This window comes from Mustela erminea, chromosome 6 (assembly GCF_009829155.1).
Source record: "Mustela erminea isolate mMusErm1 chromosome 6, mMusErm1.Pri, whole genome shotgun sequence".
Taxonomy (NCBI): Eukaryota; Metazoa; Chordata; class Mammalia; order Carnivora; family Mustelidae; genus Mustela; species Mustela erminea.
The window spans coordinates 27,005,206-27,032,438 of record NC_045619.1 but is presented as its reverse complement, the minus strand read 5'-3'; the positions used below and the strand labels follow the sequence as shown (position 1 = coordinate 27,032,438).

Here is a 27,233-nt window from a genome sequence, read left to right as displayed (position 1 = left end):
AAGACCAATCCTAATTCAATTCAGAGGGAACAGAAGTGAGTTCTCCCGACAGGCAAAACAGGGAACTTGGAATTCTCCCTCCTAAAAGGAAAAGATTTATTTTTGAGTCATGGTGTTGTGGAAAGAATTTTCCTTTGAGGGTTAGGAAACCCACGAGCTGGTCTCACTTTTAACACTAATTGGGTCTGTAACTCAGGAAAGTCACCTCAAACTTCCAGGACTTTACAACTTCATTGATTAACGTTGAAATAATAATAGTTTTCTACATTGGAGTAAATAAAATACTAAAATTAGGAGAGGATGGGAGGCTGTGGGTGTTGTAGGTGGAGGGGCAGATAGGAATTCTCAGTACTTTCCCCTCAGTTTTGCTGTGAATCTGAAACATCTCTAAACAATAATAGACACATTAAAACTTTATATAAAAAATTAGGCCTACATATTCTTTTTACTTTAAAAAAAACACTACCAGAACACTTAAAATTATATATATAATTATAGATATGGCTCATGAGCTATTTTGATTTGACAGTGCTGCTTTATAACCTGAGAGAAGCAAATGTTTGTCTGATCAAACGCTGCTTATTGCAACTCCTTGTCCCATGTCATGAGGCTCCTGATCCAAGTGGCCATATTGAGACTTCTCGTAGTGTACGGTATATAAAAACCCATTTAATTGGCATTTCCTACATGTATTTGATCATGGAATCTATTTTCCACTGAGTGCCTATTAACACTTCTCAGTTCTGAGGAAGACATTTTGGAAAACCGTGCTCTGGACTTGCTGTAATTCTTTCTGACAATGTGTGAAATTATGGATCTATGTATTTATGAAATATTTTTATATAATAATTTGTGAAATTTGTGAATAATTTGTGAAATTTGTGGATCCATGTATGTGGAAGGAAGCAACAGGTGAGTGACCAAGATGCGTATTCAAACAGAGAGAGTTTTCATGAGAATTCATGTTCCTCACCAGCTGTCCCTGGCAGCTGGTTACGTGCAGAAGGGGAAGAGAAAGGTCCTGGAGCCCGGAACTGGGTTGAAGGATTGAGGAGGAAGAAAGGTCAAGTTCAGAGGGTCTTCTCAGAGAAGCCTTGGGTTAACTATATTCTAAAACCTCAGCTCTCTACTGCCCACTCAACTTGATGCCCTCAAGAAATCAGCACCACAGGTAACACCAAATCCCAAGGAGAGCATGTGCAGTGAGGGAGTCCTCAGAGGAGTCTAGAAATAGGATGTTCCAAGAAGAAGCATTAGGAGTGGCTGGAGAGCAACAGAAGTTCCACAGTGGAGCGGACACATCCTGCGTCAGGGAGTCAAACCCAGACCAGGAAGGCTTGGGGGCCCCACACTTCCCACCCTCTCACCTCCAGGCCTCCAGGGAGCGGCTGAGGAGAAGCCCTCAAGGGCTTATCTAGGCAGATAAAGCAGCGAAGCCACAGCCTGTAGCCTCTGACAGATACTGCTGAGGAGGTGATAAGAAACCTATTTCTGGTGCCTGACATTTCGGCCTGGGTTCCTTGCAGTGTCCCAGGCTGGGCGCTCTATTGCCTAGGATTGCTGGGGTTCCATGGTGAGTAGAGGTTTTTCCTGGATGAACCTCAAAAATTTTCCCATTGCTTACCACGTTCTCCCTTGTCCTCTGTAACTGCCAAAATATGCCTTATTAAAATGTGCTGCTTTTTCTATGCTCTAAGCATTTATTCTGAAATAACAGTTTTTCCAGCTTTATTTAAATATAATTTATGTATAGTAAATCTCACCAATTTTAACTGTGAATGAATTTTAGTAAATGTGCAGTCATCCAAGCACCACAAGGATTGCACTTCGGAAGACTTCCATAACCCCCTTTTCTTCAGGCCCCTTTGCACTCAACTCCCTTCTCTACCCTCTGCCCCAGAAGACAACTGGTGTGCTTGTTGCCACTACAGTTTTGCCTTTTCTAGACTTTAATGTGGATGGAATCATATAGAACAGTGTATGTTATTTTACTTTTGGCTTTTGTTACTTAGAAGAATGCTTTTGAGATTCATCTGTGTTACTGTATCAGTTCTTGATTCCTTTCAGTTGTCACTATTACATCGCATATCACCATTTTCTTTTTCTTTCTCTCTCTCTTTTTTTCTTTTTGAATGGTTATTTGGATTGTTTCCAGTTTGGGACTCTTATGAAGTAATAATACTATGAGCCTTCATGTATACGTTTTTATTTCTCTGAGGCAAATATCTAAGAGTGGAAGGGTGGGGGTCATATGATAAGTGAATTTTAACATTTTAAAGAAACTTTCTTCTGTGAAATGGTTTTGCCGCTTTTACATTCCCACCAGCTGTGTATGAGACTTCCAGTTGCTCCTTATCCTCACCAACACTTATTAATGTTACTTTTTTTAATCTTCGCTATTTGGCACGGCGTAGTGGTCTCTCATTGCGGTTTTAAGCTGCATTGCTCTAATCACCAAAGCTGTTGAGAATCTCTTTGTGTGATTTCTTACTGCCTGTATATTTTCCTTGTGCAGTGTCTATTCAAATATTTTTTTTCTGTTTTATCATTGGATTGTTTTATTATTATTGGGTTATAGGAGAATTTTATGCTATCTGGATACAGGTCCTTTTTCAAATACATCCCTTACAGATATTTCTATTAATGGATTTCCTTTTCATTTCCTTATGTATTTCAGCAAGCTAATGTTTTTAGTCTTTTTGAAGTCCAATTTATAATTTTTCTTCATGGTTCAAGCTCTTTGTGTTCCATGTAAGAAATTTTACCTAACCCAAGATCACAAAAATTTTCTCCTATGTTTTCTTTTATAAAGGTTATAGTGTTAGCTCTTAGATTTAGTTCCTTAATCTATTTGTACTTAAATTCTGCATATGCTTTCTTAATCTAGAAATCCAGCTATCCCAGCATAATTTATTGAAAACTATCTCCATCTTCTTATCTTATCAACTTTATCAAAACTCAGTTGACCATGTAAGTGTGGGTATAAATTTCTGAACTCTCAACTGTTACATTAATCAATGCCTATCCTTAAACCACCACTACACTATTGTGATTTTTGTAGCTTTTACAGTAAGTCCTCAAACCAGATAGAATTAACTCTTCGAACTTCGTTTTGTTTTTTTTTTTAATTGATTTGGCCATTCTACATCCTTTGTAGTGCTGCTTTTTTTTTTTTTTTTTTTTTTTTTTTTTAAACTCTCTACACTCTTCACAGGACTAAGATCAAGAGTTACATGCCCCACCAACAGAGCCGGCCAGGCTCCCCGGTAGTGGTACATTTTTAATAATATTATGTCTGGGACATAGAGCATGGACAATGCCATACAATTTTATAGACAAAGGAGCCACAGACATAAAAATGTGGGTGAACTGTCTGACTTGCCATGATGTGGTTGGATTCCTGTCTCTTTGTGGTCACATTCCAAAAGAGTAGGGACTGTATATGTTTTCTTCACCTCCAAATCCCTAGTAAAATGGTGCTCATGGTAGGTTCCAACAAATATCTGTTGAATAGAAAAAGGAATCGGGTCCCAGAGAAGTCAGGTGACTTGTTTCTGGTACCAAAGACAATAGCAGAACTGCATGCAGAACTTCAGTTCCCAAACTGTCGACTTCATCTTTTATATTTAATATGTAAACATATTTAATATTTTTCCATTGTACAATATGGATGTGGGAGACAGGGAAAGAAGGGAAAGGAAGGAAAAAAGTGAATGAGAGGGGAGGTAGATGAGAGCATTATCGGAAGGATTTTTTTTAAAGTCCTTTGTTTTGATACCATCTCCGTCTGTACCCTGCAGCTCCCAGCCACGAAACATTTACAAATTTATTCTTTGTTTGAGACCCTTTTTAACATGCAGAGGAATGCCCAGATGCTTCATAGATCTAAAACCACAGCCTAAGCAGGACACAACATTTCCTTCCCGAGCACGGTGCTAAGAAAGCAGAAAACAGATACGCAAACCCAGAATGGATCCCTGAGGTCAGCAGCAGACATACCCTGCTGGACCATCCTGGACCAGCAGTCATATTTGGAAAGAACTTCAGGGAGCAGCATTTGGCAGTTTCCAAACTCACCCCCTATCAACCAATTTAATTCAGAAAGGGCTTCCGTATTAAAAAAAAAAAAATGCTTTAAACTATAGTTTTTGTTTTTAAACCCAGGAAACTAGGTGTAAAGAAAAATAATAACAACATGGTGTTAGTCTGAAAAGGAAAGGAGTGGAGAACAGGATACGGAATGGACATCGATTGGAATGCCGAGGTAGTTCCAACTTTCCAACCTCTAATTCATGTGGCTTGTAATCTTCTTAAACAATGATTACAGATACTAAATGTACATTTGAAGAGGCTGGAGTTGTCATTAATTACTCTGCAATATCCCATGGACCAAATCCTCCCCTCAAGTAAATACATGTGGCTTCCACTGAAATTAGTGGGTGTCACTTAAAGGTAACTGAAAGAATTTGGTTCTGTGACCTCACCAGGCCCTGTGAAGACTAGGATTTACAAACGACGGTTAAAGAAGACGTCTACCAGAAGCAGTGAGCAATAGGGAAGAAATTAAACGTCTTTATTTCAACCCAATCAAAAAAAAGAAAACACACACACACACAAACAAACTGTGTCTAGACTTTGTTCAGGGCAAGATACTAGGTACTTAGGTACGGCCGGGGAAGTCCAAGCTAAGTCATGGACAGATACCCTGCCTTGACCTCAGGCAGATCTGCAGGTGAAAGGCCTGACCAACATCTCTTGCACCTGGTTCATTTCCTCAGTTCTCAGCTTAAATGTCACTTTCTCCAGGTGAGATGAGGTCTCACTTGGAAGACGCATGTTTGTAATTACTTGTTTTATGCCTGTTTTCTCCTCCAACTCCAAGAAGAGAACCATCATTTATCTTATCATGGAGGCTGTGGATATCTTGTAGATATCTTATCATGGAGGCTGTGGATATCTTGGTAAAAACAAAGGTTCTGAAGTCAGTAGCCTGTGTTCAAATCTCAGTTCTGATACTGACTCTTTGTGTGACTTTGGGCAGAAGAAGAATATTTTAGGTCTATAAAATATCAGAACTAGATATAAAAGGCATATGAGTGATGATCTAGATTCTAGACAGAACTATTACTTTCTTTGGAGCATAATTTTGAAGATTCTTTTTTTCTTTTTAAGATTATTTATTTTTTTTATTTGACAGAGAGAGAGATCACAAGTAGGCAGAGAGGCAGGCAGAGACAGAGGGGGAAGCAGGCTCTCTGCTGAGCAGAGAGCCCAACATGGGGCTCAATCCCAGGACTTTGAGACCATGATCTGAACCGAAGGCACTGGCTTAACCCACTGAGCCACCCAGGCACCCCATGAAGATTCTTAATAGAAATTTGAAAGTTGAGAGGCAACTCAAATCTTTCTTTTTCCTCTTGAGAAACACCAGATTCAGAGGTGTATGGCTTGGTTCAGTCTGTTAAATGTCTGTCTTTGGCTCAGGTCATGATCCCAGGGTCCTGGGATCAAGACCCACTTCGGGCTCCCTGCTCAGAGGGGAGTCTGCTTCTCCCTCTCCCTCTGCCTGCTGGTCCCCCTGCTTGGGCTCTTTCTCTCTCTCTTTCTGTCAATAAATGAAATCTGAAAGAAAGAGAGAAAGAAAGAGAGGGAGGGGAGGAGGAAAGAGTGAAAGAAAGAGAGGAAGGAAGGAAGAAATGAAAGAAGGAAGGAAAAGAAAAGAAAAGAAATGAAGAAAGGGAAATGCCAAGATCAAATATTATTCCTCATACCTCCACATCACTTTCCATTTGTCCTCCAGGCAGTCAGCTTGGTAGCATGTTCCTGCCTCAGGGTCTTTGCACTTTTGTTCCCTCCACCTAGAACACTCTTTCTCCAGAGAGCTATACGGCTCACTCCTCTACTTCATCCAGCCCTCCTAAGTTATTACTTCCTCATAGGAGCTTCTCCAAGTACCCTAGCTAAAATAGCCTCTCTCCATCCCATCACTCTGTCCACCTTTTTCCAAAATACTCATCCCTACCTGGCATCTATGTCCCCTACTAGAATGTAAAGACTCTGAGGGCAGAGGTACTGCTTTGGTTACTGCTCTGTCTCCAGCACGTAGAGCACTGTCTGGTACAAAGTAAGTGCTCAATGAAGGTCAGTATAGAATAAACAAATCTCACTCTTCTTTTCTCACGGCGAGATACTTGACAGTGTTGTTCTCTGGCAGGGCACACTCCCGTTGGGGGTATACAGATCATGGCAAATCTTAAAATTAATTTTCTGACAAGTAAAATAAATGGTGCCATTTTGCTTTAGATGGGAATGGGGGCATGGAATTCAGAAGCATTTGACAAAGGTGTGAGTGATGAAATCCACCATTTAAAGATCCCAATGCTCTTCTAAGAGAAAACATATCTGGATCTTACAAGAACACAGAGCAAATCAAATTTTAAATTTTAAAATTTTATCTTGTACAAAGAACCTTGATTTTTTTTCCTAGACTTCTACTCTTGTAGGTAATATCATGCCTTTCATTCTTTGCATCTCAACTTAGATAAAACTTCCCTTTTTAAAACTTCTCCATGGGGCACCTGGGTGGCTCAGAGGGTTGGGCCTCTGCCTTCCGCTCAGGTCATGATCTCAGGGTTCTGGGATTGTGCCCCGCATCTGGCTCTCTGCTTGGCAGGGAGCCTGCTTCTCTCTCTCTCTCTGCCTACTTGTGATCTGTCAGGTAAATAAATGAAAATCTTTTAAACATTTTTAAAAAATTAAAAAAAAAAAACACTCCTCCATGACTGCCTCAAATTGTGCTTATGTGCCCCTGATATGTTCCCATGGAACCTCAAGCTTACCCTATCAAGGCTCTTAACACCAAGTATTGTCTTTGCCTGTTTATCCTTTATATCCCTCATCCCATCCCTCACTGCCCCCACCCCACCATTATTGCATCTTCACCTCCCACCCCTAGGTCACAAGCTTTAGGAGAGATAAGCACAATATACAGACCTGGATAAATAATAAAAATGGTGGTGTGATTTTTCAAGGACAAACTTTATTCTGGGTGCCTGTGGTTTGGAAGTAGAAGTAATGAGTGACCAAGTCTAGGAGATCAGCATCATTTCCTTGCCTTCCTCTGTATTACACATTGGCCCACAGATAAAATTAGAGAAGGGGGTGCTATATCAGTGAGCACACATGCCACAACAAAATTTATAGTATTGATAAGGAAGAGGAGAACATTCTGGAAGCCCTCAATAGCTCACAGTTCATACTCAGGGAGGAAGAATGTTTTCAACAACGGAAGAAGCCGTGAAGTCTCAGCTCCTAGGCTCTGCAGTCCTTGGGAATGGCCATTCCTCGGAGCATGGGCTATCCCTCGCTGAAGTTAGAAGCTCTGATGAGGGGATTTCAGGTTGGATACCATTTCTAGCTCTGTAATTCTCTCCCCATCAAAGGCAGCAAGAGGAAGATGGCAAGCAAGCAAGAGGAGCATTATTACAGGAGTAACCTGAGTCCTCATCAACTTATACAGAAACAAATCATTTGTGTCCTTGGTACCTCCCAGTCTATTACGTCAATCATGGCAAGAGAAAGTCAGGTCTAGAGCCGTAGCTCCCCCAATATCTTGACTGGGGACAGCTTAGGCAGAACAAGTTTCTGGGGCCCATATATTTCACTCAATTCCACTTTCTAATAAGAAAAACAAAAACAAAAAATACTCCGTAATGACAAAGACTACAAAAGCAAAAATTCAAAAAAAAAAAAATTTTAGTTAAATCAAGGATAGCAGCAGTTGAAAAGCCAGAGTGACTCAAGGCAGAATGTGTGGTGCACTAATGACAAAGACCCTTCATGAATACAATGGGAAGTCCAACCATCTGCCTGTGTGTATGCACCTGCAGGGAGAGTTTCCAACGTTGACAAGCATTGCATATGAGCGAACTATCTTAGTAGAATAGTCCACAAACTCAACAAAAAATCTGAATACCTAATTTTAGAAACCCTTAATAAACTCATTTATTCACTAGTAAGTGAGCTGTAGTATATAATAGTGAACACCCATGGACTCTAGAATAGGAAGATCTTCTATTGTCTTCCATTCAATGCCCAACAGATGGATCCTTTCAGACCTTATGTGGACCATGGGGTGTGCCTTGAGAAACATTGCAATAGGACAATTACCCAATCAATTATAAATTTTAGCTTCCGATATAGTTAACTGCTTGTGAGAAGGATAAAAAATATGAACAGGCCCCAGGGAGCTTATAAGCTAGTAGGTGCTCAATAAATATTTAGAGAAATCATGTATTAGAGATCAAAGGAATGTAAATGACTGTTATTGTTCGAAAGAATGAAAATGTTTCTGTTATGTGCAGTATTTCATGTGCAATACTGAGAATAAATGCAATCTTTTCAACACTCTGGTCTCAAGATTTATTTTACTGTATCTAAAACCCAGTGACCTATATCAGGAAGTCATCCATGAACACGTGCAAGACAAATGGCAATGGGAATAGCATCTTGGAGACCAGGTGTGAGTCTGCAGTGATAAAACAGACCCGAAGTCTGGGTTTCTAGTTAATTCAGCAACACATGTGGATAAGCATGAACCATAATTCTAGAATATGCTCAAGGCTCAGGAATATATGCATCAGTTAATATGTGGAAGTAGCTGTAAAACACTGAGGTTTGATCTAGCCCTTCACATCTTGTACACCTGCTCTGAAAATACCTGCAGTACAAGAAAATCAGATCCAGTGAATAATTCACAACATGAATTCTTTTGAGTGGGTGGAGGTAATCAGCTGTAACACAGACTCCTTTCCAAAATGGCAAACTAAAGATTCTAAGCTAGCCACAGGCCGCTGCATAGCTGATGTAAATTGGCTGGTTGCTTGCAGTACTACCGAAGTTTACAGTGGGCTGTAGGAAACTCTTTTCTTTGTCGTTGCCTATCTTTTTTCTTTTCTCCTTGCAGGCTGTAAACAGATGGCAAATCATGTGACAACATGGAACCTGAGAAATAATGCAAGGCTACTTTTAGCGTAACCTATCAGAGCATGCAAACTTTGCTTTTTTACCCAAAACTGCTCAACTTGTATCCTTGACCTTGATGCCTATGACCTCATCTATCCCCCCCCCCACCTCAGGGAACCCTGAAGGTCAGAGGACCGCAAAATGAGAGTAGGAGCCAATGAATGGGTGTCTTAATCACGTTTTTAGACTTTCTGTACCTTGTGATGTTTTGACATTTGGGGGAACCTTAAGGACCTGGGGAGAGTGCCCCTGTCAGGGCTAGCTAATTCCTAAAGATAATATCAGACTTCTGATCACAACTTTCCTGTACAAACCGGTCAATCCCGAATCCATATCCCCTAAGCATCTCCTTCATCTAACTCTTACACTCCAAGCCAATATTCCTCTTCCCTAAATCATCTCATGGCCTGGTACCAGGAAACCAGAGACTTCCCTTATAATCCAAATGCCACAGGAATCATTCAAGCTAGTCAATCTTAGCTGTTGACTCTCCCTTAGCTTACCTTTTCTTCAGAAACTCCAACGAAGTCATTGGCCTTGGCTTTCCTCTTGCTCCTTTCTGCCTCCTGACCAAACCTGGTGGTCCTCTTGTGGCCCCATGTGATATGGCATGTCCCCTCTTAGGAAATGTGAGGATTAAATTCCTCTTTCAATGGTAATGGCTTCTCCATGTTGTCCCTCAGTCACCTCCACAAATTAGAATCTCATTTGTCTCATACAAATGAGACCATGGCCGTTTGTAGTCATTTTTAGGGACATGCTTGCTTGTTCTCAAATCTGGCTTAGAAATAATCTACTTTCATCAAGACATCACAAGGGACTATAACACAAAGCCCAGGAGGGGAGCCAGGCACTCTCATCTCTGCATGAGGAAGCACACTCTTATTGACTTTCTATCGTGGCACCCAAGTCCAGGAAGTTTGTGTGACCTACTGGAAAAAGTAGGAATGCAGGTCTGTAGAGGAAGGGAAAAAGTAGAGCCCTGCTCTCCTGATTCTTCATATGAAACCACCAGAATAACATCACCAATGGCAATGATAGCTGTGAACATTTATTCTCTGAGTCCTTGGCTCTGTGCCCAGTGTTTTTCATGCACCATCTCACTGAACCCTCACAACAAGGGTATGAAGGTGAGTGCTATCATTATCCCATTTTAGAGATGAGAATATAGGGATGAAGATCACTGGTCCAAGGGCACGTATCTGGTAACTGGTGACCTGGGACCAGACAAACCAACTCTAAGCCATAGCCCAGGCTCTAAACCCTTACTCTATACTACATCTGTCAAGACTGAATGAGGTTCCATCTCCTCCATGACACCGAATTTAAGAGCACAATTATTTTTGTGAATGAAACCTCAGTCTGAAAGCCTCAACCCCTGGTTGACTGGTGGATGGTGCCATACTGCCTTCCAAACCAAACATACTTTTGATAGATATTCACAAGCAGGGAAAGCTCCAGCAACACTGTGAAATAGGCAACCCTCTTGATTTGTGGTGATTGCTTTTCCTAGAATTCAGTGTTCTCACTGTCATTGCAGATAAACCAGATGACTCCACTCCCAACATTGTCTTCCATGGTCTGTGCCTTGGGCTCCAAATTATTTCCTTGTATCTCTAAACCAATCAGAATTCCCATTCCCTCTTTTTTTTGAAATCCATCAAGGGCTCAAGGTTCAAATGGATTCTAATTCTAGCTGTACAGCTTTTAGCTGTGTGACCTCATCTCCACTTTCCTCATCTATAAACCTCCTATGGCAGCATGCAGCTTTTTTTATAAGGGTAAAAATGTCACATCATGTGTGCTGTGCCAAGCTCAATTATTATCATATCATTGATGCTTGATAGTGGTAGTTCAGTCATGAGGAATAGTTCCCCAATTTTCATTGCATTATTTCAAGATAAAGTAATAACATTGGTTTCTTTCTTTCTTTTTTTTTTTTTTTTAAGGATTTTACTTATTTATTTGTCAGAGAGAGAATGGGAGAAGGCACAAGCAGGGAGAGTGGCAGGCAGAGGGAGAAGCAGGCTCCCACTGAGCAAGGAGTCCAATGTGGGACTTGATCCCAGGACCCTGGGATCATGACCCAAGGCAAAGGCAGACACTTGACCGACTGAGTCACTCAGGCATCCCATAACTTTGGTTTCTACAGCCATAAAAGCTCAGCCTCTTTATAGGGTAGACAAATTTCACAAAGATGGCTTAATAAGCCAGCCATGAAAGTAAGCACTGAATTAGCATATCTGTTTGAATTCAAAAGAAATACAGTAAGTTCTGATAAAAAGCAGACAGTAGAATAAATGAAAATTAAGCAGTGGATCTAAGAAGAGAATGAAGTCTATTTTATAATTTTGCCAAACATCCACAGCTCTAATGTTATAAAATTCTAGAAAGAATGTTTTTAAATACAGTCAGCAGAACAGATACAGGGGAAAAGCAGGAAAGCAAGCATCATAAGACAGAAGGCTTCATCTCTGCTCTACCACTTGTTGGCCATGTAATCTTGGATGTATCACTTGATCTCTATGGATGTCAATTTCCTTCTCTGTAAAATGAGAGTGTTGGACCAGATGGTCCTGGAGATTTCTTACAGTTGTACCGTTCTATGAGGTGATGAGTCTGACTCTACCATTGTCCCTCCCCTTGTTCTCTGGAGACACTGTTACCATAATAATTGCTGTTGCCCCCAAATAACATCACGTAGCAAAGTCCAGTTACGCACAGGAATTCCAGGCACTGTGACTGTGAATTCTAATCCCTCTTGGGTCACACCATCATTGAATGACCTTGGGCAGGGCATGTAACTTCAACTAACTGCCTCAGATGCCTCACCAGACAAAAACCTCCAGGCATTTACAGGATAAATTTCCTTGCACTCCACAAGCTGCCTTCCAAATGCCTTTACAATACTTACCTTGGGACTACCCATGACAAATCATGAAATTAGGCTGTTTCCCTGAGTAATTTTCAATCGTGGTATATCCCCACTTCCAACACAGGAGCCTATTTCTCCCTATTCAAACCATAACTATCTTTCAAAGAAGGCTAAATTTAGATAAAAGCTTAAAAGACTGAAAAATTGGTCAATTTGTGACAAACTCAAGGCTAGGAAGGAGAGCTAATATACATTGTACAAAATAACCACCATGATTTCAATAGGCAGAAATAGAGGAAAGCAAAGAGATTTAATGCCAACTTTCAGCAAACATTTTTGAGCAGATGTGTCTTATAATAGGATTGGTGCTATAACCCCTGCCCTAAATGTAATGGACAAAAAGTTTATATGTTTAAATAATAATAAAATAATGATAGCCATTTATTGTGCAAATACTGTTTTAGGGGTTATGCCAAGTCATTACACAGCAGGTCCATGAGAATGTTTTTAGCCATAAGTTAGAGTACCCAACTGAAATAGCTTAAGCAGTAGGAGTTTCTGTCTTATAGTCATTGTTAGTGAAGCGGCTGGTTCCAGGGTTAGCTGACTAAATAGCACAACGTCATGGAAGATCCAGACTCCAACTCTACCATTCTTGGAAGAGTGGGCAACATCTCTTCTTGTGGTTGCACAATGGCTGCAATGATTCCAGGGGCCACACAGATATCTCAACATATAGAAAAGTGCACCTCCTACATCTTTCTATTGTTTAGGAAAACCTACCCAGAAGGTCCGTACAATTTCCCTCACATCTTATTCTCTAGCATGAAATCACTTACCCATACCCGAATCAAAGGCAAGGGGAATGAGACTGCCAATACCATGTTAGACCAATCATGATTAACCCCTGGCTCACCATCTTTGAACCCATGGAATAGTGACCACCTTCCCAAACAAACATTTCCACAAGCAGAGAAGAGAAGGTTGGGCTGGGAAATGGCACTTGTGTAGATAATCAACTGAATTTGCTATGCATGCATTATCATTTTAATAATTCACCTTCTACTGAGTTATTATGCTTATTTTATAGATGAGTATTTTATAGACTGAGACTCAGAGAATTCAAGTAAACTCACCTTCTACTGAGTTATTATGCTTATTTTATAGATGAGTATTTTATAGACTGAGACTCAGAGAATTCAAGTAAATTTCCCGTAGTCACATAGCTAGAAATTGGGAAATCCTGTGTTTTAAATCACCATACTGATGGTTCTGAAATTTCAATGTATGGGAAACATCAAGAGAGTTAGTGAAAATGAAGATTTCCAGACTCCACACCCAAAGATTCTGATCCAATAGTCAGAATCTTGTAGGAGCCTTCATTCTTCATTTTGAATAATCTCAGTTAATTTGATGCAGAGGATCTACGAGTCACATTTTGAGAAAGAGAGACACAGAGAATGCGATTAGCTATTAGTTAGGCAGAAATCTAATTTTTTTAAAAGGCCCTAATTTTCTGGAAGCCCCAGGCCCACCATCAAACAAAAGCTATTGTCTTCACAGACCAGGCCCTATATAATGCCTATGTCTGACTCACTAATTTAAAAAGGATATAGATAAAACATGAGAGGAACAAGGTTCAAGAGGAACCTCTAAAATTAGGTATTCTAAGTAGCCATTGAAGAATCTGGGCAGGTTTAGAGTGGAGAATAGTTGACACTTTGGCTTAGAGGAGAGAGGGGACCATCATAAACCTCCAAGTACCAGCTAGGCTGTCACATGTAAAGAATGCTCAGAGGTAGAATCAATGATCAGAAATCATGAAAGAGGCTTATTTTATTTTATTGTAAGAAAGAACAGTCTTTTTTTAAAAAATTAATTTATTTTTTTAAATAAACATGTCATGCATTTTTATCCCCAGGGGTACAGGTCTGTGAATCACCAGGTTTACACATTTCACAGCACTCATCATAGCACATATGCTCCCCAATGTCCATATCCCCACCCCCGTCTCCCGTCCCCCCTCCCTCCAGCAACCCTCAGTCTGTTTTTTGAGATTGAGTCTTTCATGATTTGTCTCCCTCCCAATCCCACCTTCTTTCATTTTTTTCTTTTCTTACCCTCCAACCCCCTCACATTGCATTTCCACTTCCTCATATCAGGGAGATCATATGATAGTTCTCTAAGAAAGAACAGTCCTAATAACATTGTACAACAATGCAAAGGACTTTGCCTCATTGAAGCAGAGGTTGGCTGATCCGTGTCTGACATGGATATTGTAGAAGAGAGTTCCCAACTGAAAGGAAGGCTAAGCAGATGATGTTTAAGATAGACTTGTCTTTCAATCTCATTCTCTACTAACTGACTTGGTTTGATTTTTACTATGGTCATTTTGGTTCATTTTGTTTTCTTTTTAAATTTTATTTATTTGAGAGAGAGAGAAAGCAGGAGAGGGGGGAGGGTCCGAGGGAGAAGTAGACTCCCCACTGAGCAGGAATTCCTATGTGGGGCTTGATCCTGGGACTCCAAGATCATGATCTAAGCCAAAGACAGACCCTTAGCCAACTGAGCCACCCAGGTGTCCACTATGGTCATTTCCACTGAACACTTTGGAGTACAATTTAACCTCTATTTTACTTTTGTTAATATTAGTTTTATAAATATTATTAACAAAATTATTTTATTAACACAACATATTAATAGTACTATATTAATTCATATATATTAATATAATTTCTATTTCAAATTAAATTTCTGTTTTAATTTCTAAATGTGTAATTCATTTAAAAATTTAATTGTTTAAGATTTTAAAATTTTAAATTTATACATGTCCTGTTTTCCTGAGTTGATGGAACATTTCTGGCCCTTCCTTGTGTCTTTGTGGCATCTAACTCATAACCAGGCTTATCATACGTACTTAATACAGAGTTGGCAAATAAAAAAGGATGGCCTAGAATGGCAGGTGAGAACATCCAGATATAACACTGCACAAGATGAGTAGTGAGTAACTTTTAATATTTCTGCCCTTCTTACTACCATTCTTCCCTCTTTGGGCACTGAGCATTGAGGTTATAGTTGCAACCTGTGTCCTCTTCTCTAACCCTCATTGACTGGGCCAGAAGTTAATACATGCTGATAATTTCTTAAAAGGTGGTTATACTTATAAAATGCAGACTCAGAAGCATGTTCTACTGAAAAAGAATGAAGCCAGTGAGAGACAAAGAGTGAGCTCCTTGGCTTCCCAATTCTTAGATCCCAAGTTCTTCTTGAGGGTCAAGTGTCCATGTGCCCTTGTCTCTGTGATTAACTTCTGTGTCCTTATAACTTTCCTTCCTCCTTTTCCTTTTTTCCTCCCCTCCCTCTCTCTTTTCCCTCCTTTTTTCTTTTGAATTCTATGGCCTGACAACTCCAGGAAAGCTGAGAATTTAGAGAGCTCCGACAAAGAGAGAGCAGCTGCACGCAGCCAAACAGTTTGCAGAGTTTGAGATCAGAACACTTCAGGCATTTCCTTACCACTCCGGCCTTGAATCTGTGGGGACACCAAAGCTCCTATAAAGACCTCACTGCCAGACCACAAGCATCCTTAGAGTAAAAATTCCACCCCCCTACCCCAAACAGGAATGATGAGATAGGAAACAACCTCTAGTACAATGAGGCAAGACCACTCAAATGAGAGATGGGACTATTTGGGGGTCTCAATAACCCCCTTGTGCCACAAAGAGTTTCTCCATGCAACATTTCAGGTCTTCCTAAGCAATGCATCCGTAAGGCACAAACAGCTTTTAAAAATCACCTTTATCAGTGAGGACTCACATGAACTTCATACTTTAGTTTTGTGGCAAAATTGTTTCCCAGTATGCATGTGTTTTCCTCACTCTGTACCCCATGGCAATCAGGCAGAATATGTTGATGTCATGTTGACATACTCACTAAAAAACAGTGCCTGAATGAATCCAGATGACACTCTTCCAGAACCCCCAGTTTCAGGGTAAATGGAAAAGCGGGACTGAGGGCAGTGTGAGATGGGCAGGGGCAGAGGAGGCAGGGAGATCATTGAGAATTTTGTTTTTCTGTCCTTCAATGAAGATCTCTCTTTTGTTGGCCAAAGTTAGCCAGTCATGAACACATAGGCACTAAGGAAGACCTGCTGCTTTCTAGCTCTCCTATTCCTTGGCCTTGTTAAAGCCCAAGACACTTGGATCCCCCATGGATCCTTCTCATCCTCCCTACTGCTTATTGATTTTTTCCCCCACAGGTGTACTCCCACCTGTGTTGAGTCTTCTCAGGTTCTCTTAGGAAAGGAATCACAGCTCAATGATTTTCACATTGTAGACTGAAATCTCCCTGTTGCCTATGTCCTAAGTAACAAAATTTTCAGCATGTCTTACAATGATTGTCCCTGTTTCTAGGAACTGATTCCTCGTTACTGCCTTGTGGATGCTGAACAGGTTGCAAGTGTGAGTAGGTGGTTTTACCATGCAACACTTCTCATCAGATGTGGCCCAAGAAGTTGAGTTGGCTTCCCCTGATCTACATTTTTAGTTAAGAGAATTCAGGTTTTATCACTGACCTGGTCTTAATAAAATATATTTTTTAAAGATTTTATTTATTTACTTGATAGACAGAGATCACAAGTAGGCAGAAAGGCAGGCAGAGAGAGAGGGGGAAGCAGGCTCCCCACTGAGCAGACAGCCTGATGCGGGACTCAATCCCAGGACCCAGATATCATAACCTGACCTGAAGGCAGAGGCTTAACCCACTGAGCCACCCAGATGCTCCAATAAAATATTTTTTAAACCCTAGAATCCTGTTAAGGTAGATGCATCACAGTGATATCATGTTTGAAAATTTTCTATTTCTATTATTCTTTCTACAGTTATCACCTGGCATTTTGTTTTCTTTCCCCCCATACCATTTCAGATGCTCCAACTGACCCAACTTTGTCCAAAGAGAGCCAGTATAATCTGGTTTCCATATCATTTAATATTGTCCTATTGGTCTTTGAACATTTACTTTCTAGCACAAGTTAATCTAGGCTCACTTTGTACTTTCTTCTATCTCAGACCCTAGAATCAGTTCTCTCTCCAAGGAGCACTGTTCTTGTCAATAAAGAATGGTATTTAGAAACCAAGATCTAGCTTCTAGGTGTGCTCATTGCTAGTGGGATATAACTGTATATAGACCTTTCAGTACACAGAACTAAGGAATATATTTGTTCAGGAAATCATGAGTTCTTACCGATATCTTCAATTCAAATCCAACACCATGCAAATCTCCCTCTTTTTCTCCTATATTTTCATCTTCTCCTGCATTGAGAACCTTAGTTTGCAAAGAGTTTAAGATATTTTCTCATTTGCTATCATGCTTCAATACACTCAAAATAATTTTAGTATTACCAATTCCACCACAAACAAATCTAAGTAAAATGAAATATTTTTAGAAGTTCTTCCTGTTCAAAGAATATATTCCACAAAAGCATATTAACAATGTACCTGAATTAACTCCATTTTTTTTTCTGTAGTTAAACTGGAGATACCATTTGATTATGAAGCTGAGTTCATTTGTTTCTGTTTATATTCAGTTTCAATGCTTTCCCTTTTTATTCTTTGGATTTTATTTTTAAAAATATGTATAGTTTTTACAGGTTCAAAAGTCAAAACTGTATAAAAAGATAAACTCAGGGAAATCTTATTCCCACTCCTATCCTTTCTACCCCAGTTGCCTCCAACCCTCTTAGGTGGCTATTTTTATGAATTTATAGATTACCTTAATATTTTTATATGAATATATTTTTATATTTTGTATGAATTTATAGATTACCTTAATATTTTTCTTTTTGCAAATCTCTCTTTTTTATTATTACTTTTTATTTTTATATTTAAGAAGGTTTCTATTTTTACTGTAGTAGTTACCTTTATATTACTATTTTGTATTTTTTGAAGCTCATAACTCCCCTTTTCCTTACATGGGCTTCTAAAATTGGTTTAGATCTTTAAGTAGTATCTTTTGACTCCCACTTATTACCTACATGCCAATCGATGGTTTTATGCTACTTCCTCTTCTTCCCTTCTCCTCTCCAATATTTTCAGTTGTGCTTTTTCTAATTTAGACAATGTATAATATTTATAGGCTATTCTTCCAACTTTGTCCCTAACTTTGTTCCAGTCTTAGACCTCAAGTTAAATAGTTAATGCTCATCAGCAGCTCTTCTGTTGCTATTTCCTCAATCATCTCCTAGCGGGATACAGTTCATCATCTAGAAGACTACCCAGGATGAGATTATGATTACATATACTCTGATTTCTTGCTTGTTTAAAACAATTTGCCTAGAATCTGGATATTTAATGGACAGCGGGGCTAGATAACACAGCCTTGTTTTTAAAAGTGGGAATGGAAACATTTCAAGTAATCAGCAACCAAAGGTAGATTAAATAAATAAATTACGCTCAGCTAAGTAACAGAACCCTGGTGCACACAGCCTCATACATGCTACAACTGCTGGGGTAAAGTAGGAAATGATATATAAACCTGGAATGGCCAAATCTGTTTTCAAAGTACAAGGGTGCTGCAAACGTGTGTATGTATGCTTAGCACAAAGCAGGTCAAAGATACATTTAAAAATTAGCAGGGATTTTTCTCTGATTGATAGAATTAATGATGATTTTTAGATTCTTCTCTGTGCTTTTTTTAAAAAAAAATTTTCCAATTGTACCACTTAAGGGATTGGAGAGAATACAGCATTTTTTTCCTAAAAGCAAGGCAAAGTTCTGAGATTTCCAAGGTTTATTTTTAATGTGTTGGTTTTAATCAATACCACAAGACACGGTGTACCAAAGAAAGAGCAGCATGAGCTAATTAACAAGCTCAGGACAGTCTAGACGGGTCTCGGTGCTCTGCCTGTGCTAGGTGCTCAATCAATGAATGCTGGTGATTAAGAAAACTCAAATCAGTCGGTACTGAGCAGAGCCATTTTGGGCACTAGTGTTCATGTGTCAGAGGCAAGCCCCTGCCTCCCAGGATTGAGGAGAGGATGAAAAGATGTAGGAAAAATGTGAACACTCTCAGTCTGGTATCGGGCACACTGTTCTCCTATCACTTCATCTAGGAGGGAAATATAGATTATTAGCGCCTTGTTCTCAGTACTAATGAGGATGTATTCAGATTTACTTATTCTGAATAATAGCACAACAAAATGGACAGATAGCAGTATTTAAAAAAAAAAAAAAAAAAAAACCCAAAGCAGCAATAAGAGTGTTACAGAAAAATCAGAGAGCATTCATAAAGCAAAAAGCAAGACAGAAACTATTTAGAAATCATTAGAAATTGCAGTAGTCAGGGCTTCTAAGTCAGAGTGGAGGAAACCTGTGTCCCTAAATCATAACTGTGTTGTTATAATGAAAGTAGTAAATGGAGGGTACACCTGCTTTAGGTAATCATTACAGGATAGTGAACTCATCACGGGTCTTCCAACAACTTCCCTCTGTGGAGCTGACCAAGAACAGCACCCCAGAGCAACTGAATTAGAATCTGAACATGACATACAAGGCCTAAAAGTTTTTTTAAAACATCTCATCAAGTGATTATGATGATTATTAGCTGGTTTTAGGAGTCACTGGTGTATAAACATGGGAAACCATCCATCCCATCTACCAGGACAGTCCCAAAGCAAATATTACAAAAGAGCCCCCTCTTGGTACAAAAATCTCTCAAGAATGAACATTATGTGCTCTCCTACCTGGACCTTGGCCTCTTGAAGGCACTATTGGTGAAGGCAGATTGACTCCTGTGGTGATGGCCTTGGTCTGTAAAACACTGGAAGCACGCAAGAAAGTAAGACTTAAAGAAAAAAAACACTCCTTGAACTTAAATTCACATTACAGTGTTGACCAACAGCAGATTCTCTCTGAGAGTGGAAACTGATGAGTGGAAAAGACAAAGGCATACAGTTTAGTGGAGAAGGAGAATGGAAAATTTGAGCATCTCAACGATAATTCCTACTGCTACTTCATCATTTGGTCCAAGTCAACTGAGAAAGTCAGAAATAAATATGGATTTGACTTTATCTGATGGTTGTTTAAGAGCTTTTACTCATTTCTTCTTTACCTATGTTTGGTCCCCAGTTTCTGTAAGAGTCAAAATAATAAAATCACCTGACAGTGATGTAATATTGCATTTCAGCTTCTGAAAAAAACAATCAATACTTCCCACTGTGTTAATGTGTCATCCAGTTCTGGGGGGGTTGTTACTTTGTTCTGGTTTAATCCTGATTTGTTCCTTATAAATAAGGACATGCAAAGATAAAGGAAGAAACCTGAGTGTTCCTAAAAGCATCCACATTATAAAAATGTAAGAGAAAATATTGTAGGGCACAATCCTCAGGACATTGAGCACACTCCATGCTCTCCAGTATCCTCCAATATCTTGGCCATCACAGCCCTGGGAGAGCCACCTCCCTTCACTGCCAGGCAGCCCCCCTTGCCCATACACTGTGAGCATCCTCATCCTCCTGTCTTGGCTCCTGCTATTTCTAATGGGGACCTTTTCCATAGGAAGGATTTTCAGTTACTTGACTCCTCAATTAATATTCAAGTTACCCAAGTTACAAACTTAAAAAGCGGGGTTTTGTTGTTCTCAGTTCAAACAAGCTACAACTCTATTTATAAAACTAGTAAAATAAGAAAATCACTTTCAAGCATTTTTCTAAGTTTCCAGAAGCGCCAGTTGACAGATGAAATGGCTCAAATAATCAGTTTCATTTACACATTTAATAAAATAGTCTTAATTTTAAACTGCATTTATAAAAGTAATATACTCAAATTTATTTTCACGTGCTTCCAATGTCTTACAGGACCAAGTGACAACCATAACAAACAAAAACTTCCCTAGCTACACTGTGATGAGTCCAATATAATGTATAGAGATTTTGACTCACTACATTTTACTTCTGAAACTAATGTTACATTTGAAACTATACTAAAATTAAAAAATTAAAAATAAAGAAAAAAAATCCCTAGCATTTAAACTCTCTTATTGCAACCGTAATCAAATAAATGTAAAAAAAAAAAAAATCCTAGAGTCCTCTTAAGCATTCCAGTTGTTTATAAATTTAATCAACATCTTGTATACCTTTCAACTTAAAATCTCAAGATCACAATGTTACTCATTTTATATTGAAATCACAAAGGCATTATTTTAGGGTCAGAATTTGCTACATTCTCTTGAAATAGCCAACATACTGGTCCTTTTTTTTAGAGAAGCTTAATTTGGGTAGATGGAATTCAGCAACCCCCTTGCCTAGGCTGCATTCAACTAATCTCTTTACTGCGTGATTGAACTCTGCATTCTTTTCATATTCTTTTTGTCCAGCTCTGTCCCCAAAAGCTCCCATCTGTCTAAAAACCATCAGCCTTTCTTTATTTAGTCCAAAATTTGACCAAATCATAGTTTCTCCTTAAGGTTGACATGCCAAGCCTAAAAATCCCTTGGAAAGGCACATATACTAACTTGGATGGAAATCACACCACTGCTTTCATCCTTTCCAACACACACACACACACACACACACACGCACACACACACACACACACACACACGGTGGTTCAGATTTCTCAGGAAGAGGCACAGTGAGGTAAGAGGCTATTATGCAATGTGTTTCAATGTCTCCTAAAACCATTTTTTGTTGATATTTGTCTAGAATGCCCTGTGGAAAGAACACAGGCCTTTTTGTAAGCACTTTTTGAAAAGCTTGTCTCCAAGGCAGTTACAAACTCAAGACATTGCTAGGAGAAGGTCTATTGTATGCAGACGGTTAGAGCTGGAAGGGGTCTGATGGGTCACAGGGTCCAACCCCATGCTTTACAAAAAAAGAAAACTGAGCTCTGAAAAGAGGGGACAAAGGAGGGAGAAATGTCATTACTAAATATCTCCTATGTTCCAGGCACTGTGTGAGTTAACCTTCAATTAAGATGCTTTGAGTGGCCCTTAACAATCCTTTCCCACTCGCTCCACCGCACCCACCCCCCACAAGCAGCACTGCCATTCTCCTCAAGTTCACCCATCTCCAGGCCCTGCAACCTGAGCACACAGCTTGACCTTCCCTTCCATGCAGTCAGGGGAAGTAATCTGCCATCTGCAATTTTGAATTTCAAACCTAGCCTCACAGGAACCCAAATAACTTGTGATCAGAAGCCCAGTTTTGATGGACTGAGAGGTAGAAAAGAGATGAATAACTAGGGACTTTCGGAGAAGAAGGGAAGGAGTAAGACAGGACAGAGCTGTGGTAGGGGGCAGGGTCAAGGGGAGACTGGAAAATGGAGACAGCAGAGCACATTCCCAGGGAGATAGGAAGAGGCCGAGCACGTAGGGCCTACAGGAAATGATGGACAGAGCAGGAGCCCAGAGAAAGCGGATGTGGGCACAGGTTGAATTATTAATTGGAAGGAAGGAGGGATACTTCGTTCTCCGAAGCAGGAGGAAAGGATGAGGGATGGCCATATTTGCTAAGGATGTTCATGTGAAATCAGTTCAGATAATTGCCCTAGGGTATGGGTTAAGTGGGGATGAAGGCTGAGCCAGGCCAGGGGTACAGACTGGGGGGACATGGAAGAATCTGAGCTCTGGACATCTCCATGAACTAACGGATGGGAGTGAGTGCATGAATGAATGAACTGGAAGGACACTGGAGTTTGAGATTTGGGGTGGGGCTGTTCTGAGTGATGACACAGCAGGGCGGGGCTATTGAAGGGCCAGCATGCCAAAGTGGAGGCCAACTAAATAAGTGGGCTTGAAGCCAAGGATGAGGGAAGCAGTGGGTCAAAGGGGTCATCCTCCTGGACAATGGCATCCCCCAGGCTGACAGGGGGCAGAATTTGTGGGGGGGGGGGGGTAGAGAGAAACATCATGAGTCTGCTACCCAAATCTCACGTGACTGCAGACGCTGACAGGCAGGTCGACATAATAGGGGTGACATAGAGATGAGATGGTGGCCTCAAAGCCAAAGGGGATTTTATACGGGAGGGGTGGCATGGTAGCCAGGCAACAGCTTTGGAGAGCAACGGAGACACTGATTCCCAACTTTCAGCTGGGGGTGCAGAACAGAGGGCAGGAGAGAGTGCCCACTGCCCTTGAGCAAGATAAAAGGGAAGCGGGGAGCTCAGGAGAGACTAAGTCTCAGCTGATGGCAGAAAACAAAAGCATTTAGTGGAAATGTTAAGAATATAGGAATTCTGTTTATCACGGAACAGCCTTTCAGAGGGCACGGTAGAAAGGTAAAGAGGGAGGCAGGGGAGAGAGAGAAAAAAAGCATTCTGGCATGATCTAAATAACAGGATACAGACTAAGTATGTCTGTGTCCAAGGCCATAGCCAGCTAAGGGTGACAGGAACAGGGGGCAGAGAGACCTCTGGCCTCAGCTTATTCACCAGGTCATCTGAGGTGAGGGACTTGCTCTCTCTGTGCCTCAGTTTCATCTTTGTGAGGATAACGCTAGCACATACATCAGAAAATTGATCGGTGTATAGTTACAGAAGAAGCACTAGCTTTCGAAGGGAAAAAGATTCCTACTCCACACTTTCCCTCAAGTGACAGACCTCTGGGTATATCAAACCCCAAATAACACATTTTTGCTTCCTACCAGTTACAGGAAGCAAAAAACCCAGCATGCAAAAATAAAATGTCAGAGTCACTGATAAGATTTAAGTTCTTGCAAACCTATCTGTAGTAATTAACCATTATCTGTCTTTTTGTAAAGATTTATTTATTTATTTGAGAGAGAGAGAGAGGAAGGAGGGCAGAGGGAGAGAGAGAATCCCAAGCAGACTCCCTGCTGAGCACAGAACCCAATGCAGGTCTTGATCCCGCAACGGGGAAATTGCGGACTGAGGTGAAATCAAGAGTTGGAGGCCTAGCCAGCTGAGCTACCCAGGCGCCCCTCATCTGTCTCTCGAAAGGAAGAAGAGATGAAAAAGTTGCTTAAGGACACTAAGCATCTCAAGTCATAAATGTCTAAGATGGAGAGTCAATAGTCATCCAGTATATAACTCAACAACAACAATAAAATCGAGTGACCTCTGTTAAAAAGTGGGCCAAGGACTTGGATAGACATTTTTCCAAAGATGATATACAAACAACCAATAGGCTTCACATCAGTAATCATCAGAGAAATACAAATCACAGCCACAAAGGTACCACCTCACGCCCATCAAGATGGCTCCCACCAAAACAAAAACAGGAAGTAGTGTTAGTGCGTGTGCAGAGAAATTGGAAGGCGTAGGTGCTGGGAGTGTGAACCAGAACAGCCACCATGTGAAAAGGTAGGATGGTTCCTCAAAAAATTAAGAACAGAACTACCAGGGGCGCCTGGGTGACTCAGTGGGTTAAGCCTCTGCCTTTGGCTCAGGTCATGATCTCAGGGTCCTGGGATCGAGTCCTGCATTGGGCTCTCTGCACAGCAGGGAGCCTGCTTCCCTCTCTCTCTCTCTCTCTCTCTGCCTGCTGCTCTGCCAACTTGTGATCTCTGTCTGCCAAATAAATAAATAAAATCTTAAAAAAAAAAAAAAAGATTAGAACTAACCACCAATCCTACTTTAACATATCCATTCAAAAGAATTTAAAGCCGGGACTCAAGCAGATATTTGTGCGCACCATGTCCAGAGTGCATTCCACCCACCGAGATGTGGAAACAGCCCAGGGGTCTGCAGACTGGCAAACAGATAAAACGTGGCATATGCACACGAAGACATATTGTTCAGCCTTTAAAAGAAAGGGAATTCTGACACATGTTACATGGTAAATGAACCTCGAAGGCACTGTGTTAAGTGAAACAGCCAGTCACAAAAGGACAAATCCTTCTGTGAGGTATCTAAAGTGACCAAATTCACAGAAACAAAAGGCAGGATGGTGGTTACCAGAGGCTGGGAGGAAGGGGGGGAAGGGGAGTTGTTGGTGATTTTTAAATTTATTTTTAATTTATTTTTATTTTTTTAAAGATTTTATTTATTAATCTGTCAGAGAGAGCACAAGCAGGGGAAGAGCAGAGAGAGAAGCAGGCGCCCTGCTGAGCAGGAAGCTGAAGGCAGACACTTAACAGACTGAGCCCCCCGGGCATCCCAGGGAGTTGTTTAATGGGTATAGTTTCCATTTTGCAAGATGAAAAATCTGTTTCACCATGATGTAAATATACTTAACACTATGGAACTGCATGCTTAAAAATGGTTACAATGGTAAATGCTATGTTTTGTTTTTTTTACCACAAGAAGAAAATGGCAGGGAAAAAAAGCCATCTAGTATCTCCCCTCTCCCCACTCCACTTTACTGATTAATAAAATGAAGCCCAGGGAAGGGAACCGAATCCATGATCACACGGGATCCATGGTCACATGCCGGGTCACGGAGGCAGAATAGGGACCAGAGCCCAGCACTCTGACCCCAGCTGCGAGGTTCCTGCTGTTCCACTGCTCTCCACGCGAGGTGCGGAGGTAGTGGAAAGATGACATACTTGATTTATCAGTAGTGACAGTGACATTCCACTGAACCTGAAAAGGATGCAGATTCTACTCTGTGCTTAGAAAGGCTCCTGTGCCCGTGCCCTTTCTCCAAATCTCATCACGATTATTCAAACCAGCAGGTCTGAGACGGCGCACTGAAAATCTTAAGATATTCACAGCTTCTCTCACCAGTCTGCGGCAGACCCAAAAGCAGATGAGAGCAGCTTTTCTGTTCCTGGGCTGTCCCCCTATAATTTAGAAGTCCAGACAGTTACACTGGAAAACAGGAAGGAAAGCCCAGGGGCCCACTTAAAAACAAGCTCAGTGTGGGGTCTCCAATGAAGCTACTCGTTAAAACGTGCTTTGAAATGGGTTCACTCACTCCCGTCTGGACTCAGGGAGGAAGTCTTTCTCCCATTTAGGAGCTTTCCTTTAGCTCTTTATTCCAAATTCCATAAAGGAGACAACAGGAAAAGCTGGCTCCAGCTCCAGAAACAGAGATGAAAACCAGACCTTTCTTTTTTTCTTTCTTTTAAGGGTGATGTCAATAGGTTGCCTTCTATTTAATTTCAGAAATTTCTATTGTTCCCATGGAAACAATGAGTACAACTGAGAATCCCCCCATAGGGTGTGGCTTGGTGATTCCAGAACTCTCCGCAGGTTTAAAAGTATCAGAGCTGAAGGCAAAGTCCTCCCTTCCCCCTGGTCTCCTTGACACAGAAACATCTCGTACATACAACACCCCTCTGAGCTCTGAAGGTGTTAGAAAAATCCTTGCATCAATATATCCCGCGATGAAGAACTAAATAAAACATTTTGGCAAGAGCATTTCTGAAGATCTTTCCACTCCAGAAATATTGTTTGTTTTGTTTTGTTTTCAGCAACCTACCGGAGGCTGAAGCAGGATGCCTATAAAAAGACTTCTGTGTTCCCCTAAGCCCTCTTAATGAATTGTCAGGAAGGATGGACTAAGATGGGGGTCAGAGAGTCTGAGCCCATGCCAGATGCCGTGGCTGCCAGCTCAGATCTCTGCGCTGGTGGCGGCACTGACCGCCCCACTCCCCGCTCCCCGCATTGCTGTGGTCTCTGCCCATACTCCTTAAGGCAATTGGCTGCGCTCCTGACTTGTCTCGCCTGCGTCTGCTAGTTATCGAGCAAAGGCCAGAATGACTCCCATGCCTGGTTTCCCAGATGCTCACAAGCAGAGAGCCAAGGATCAGCTGAAACAGCAGGAGAACTGGGCTGAGAAGCACTGGTGACAAGACCCGGACACAGCTGAGCGGTAGTTCCTGCTGCCACAAGACACACCTGTCCTGTAACAGCCAATGAGCCATTCAGGAAGCCTCATGTGCCTCCCCCTGAGTGCTGACCCCAGGGAAACAAGGACTTTCCAGAGATGGCATCAAGCCTGAAAGTGAGGAGAAGAGCCCCAGGGCCCTGGGGCCTCTGCAGCACCTTCCTGCTGTTGCAAAGACAGGAGAAGTCAGGAGGCAAGAAGGCTTTGCTGCCTCTACATGTCCCCTGCTCTTCCCCTCTTTTCCTCCACTACATGTATTTTCCCCCAAATCCAAGGACGATCTTCACAGTCTGAAACTCCAGACGAGCTGGCCTCCTGGTCAGGCCTCCTCCCCAAAGCGAAGGCTGGCAGAATGTTTTCTCTCAGCTGACTGATGTCTTCTTATTCGTTCATGGCTAGCTTTTGCATACCAAAAGGACCCGCAGAGTGGGTGTGCATACAGTCCCTAGAAACAGAAAACACCTGTCTCTTACGTCCACCTATATCCCCAAATGCCCAGGGTCCGTTAGACTATGGAGACTCCTCTAGTGGTTCTCCCTTCAGGAGCTAATTC

The 27,233-nt window shown here is 41.1% G+C and overlaps 1 long non-coding RNA gene across 1 annotated transcript in view; it reads right to left on the bottom strand.

Moving 5' to 3' along the window:
* The window catches only part of LOC116593017, a 225,731-nt gene that overhangs the window by 11,652 nt on the left and 186,846 nt on the right, over positions 1 to 27,233 (bottom strand). The window contains exon 8 of the long non-coding RNA XR_004286702.1: positions 19,635 to 19,711. This is a non-coding gene — a long non-coding RNA (uncharacterized LOC116593017). The remainder of the gene's footprint in view (positions 1 to 19,634; positions 19,712 to 27,233) is intronic.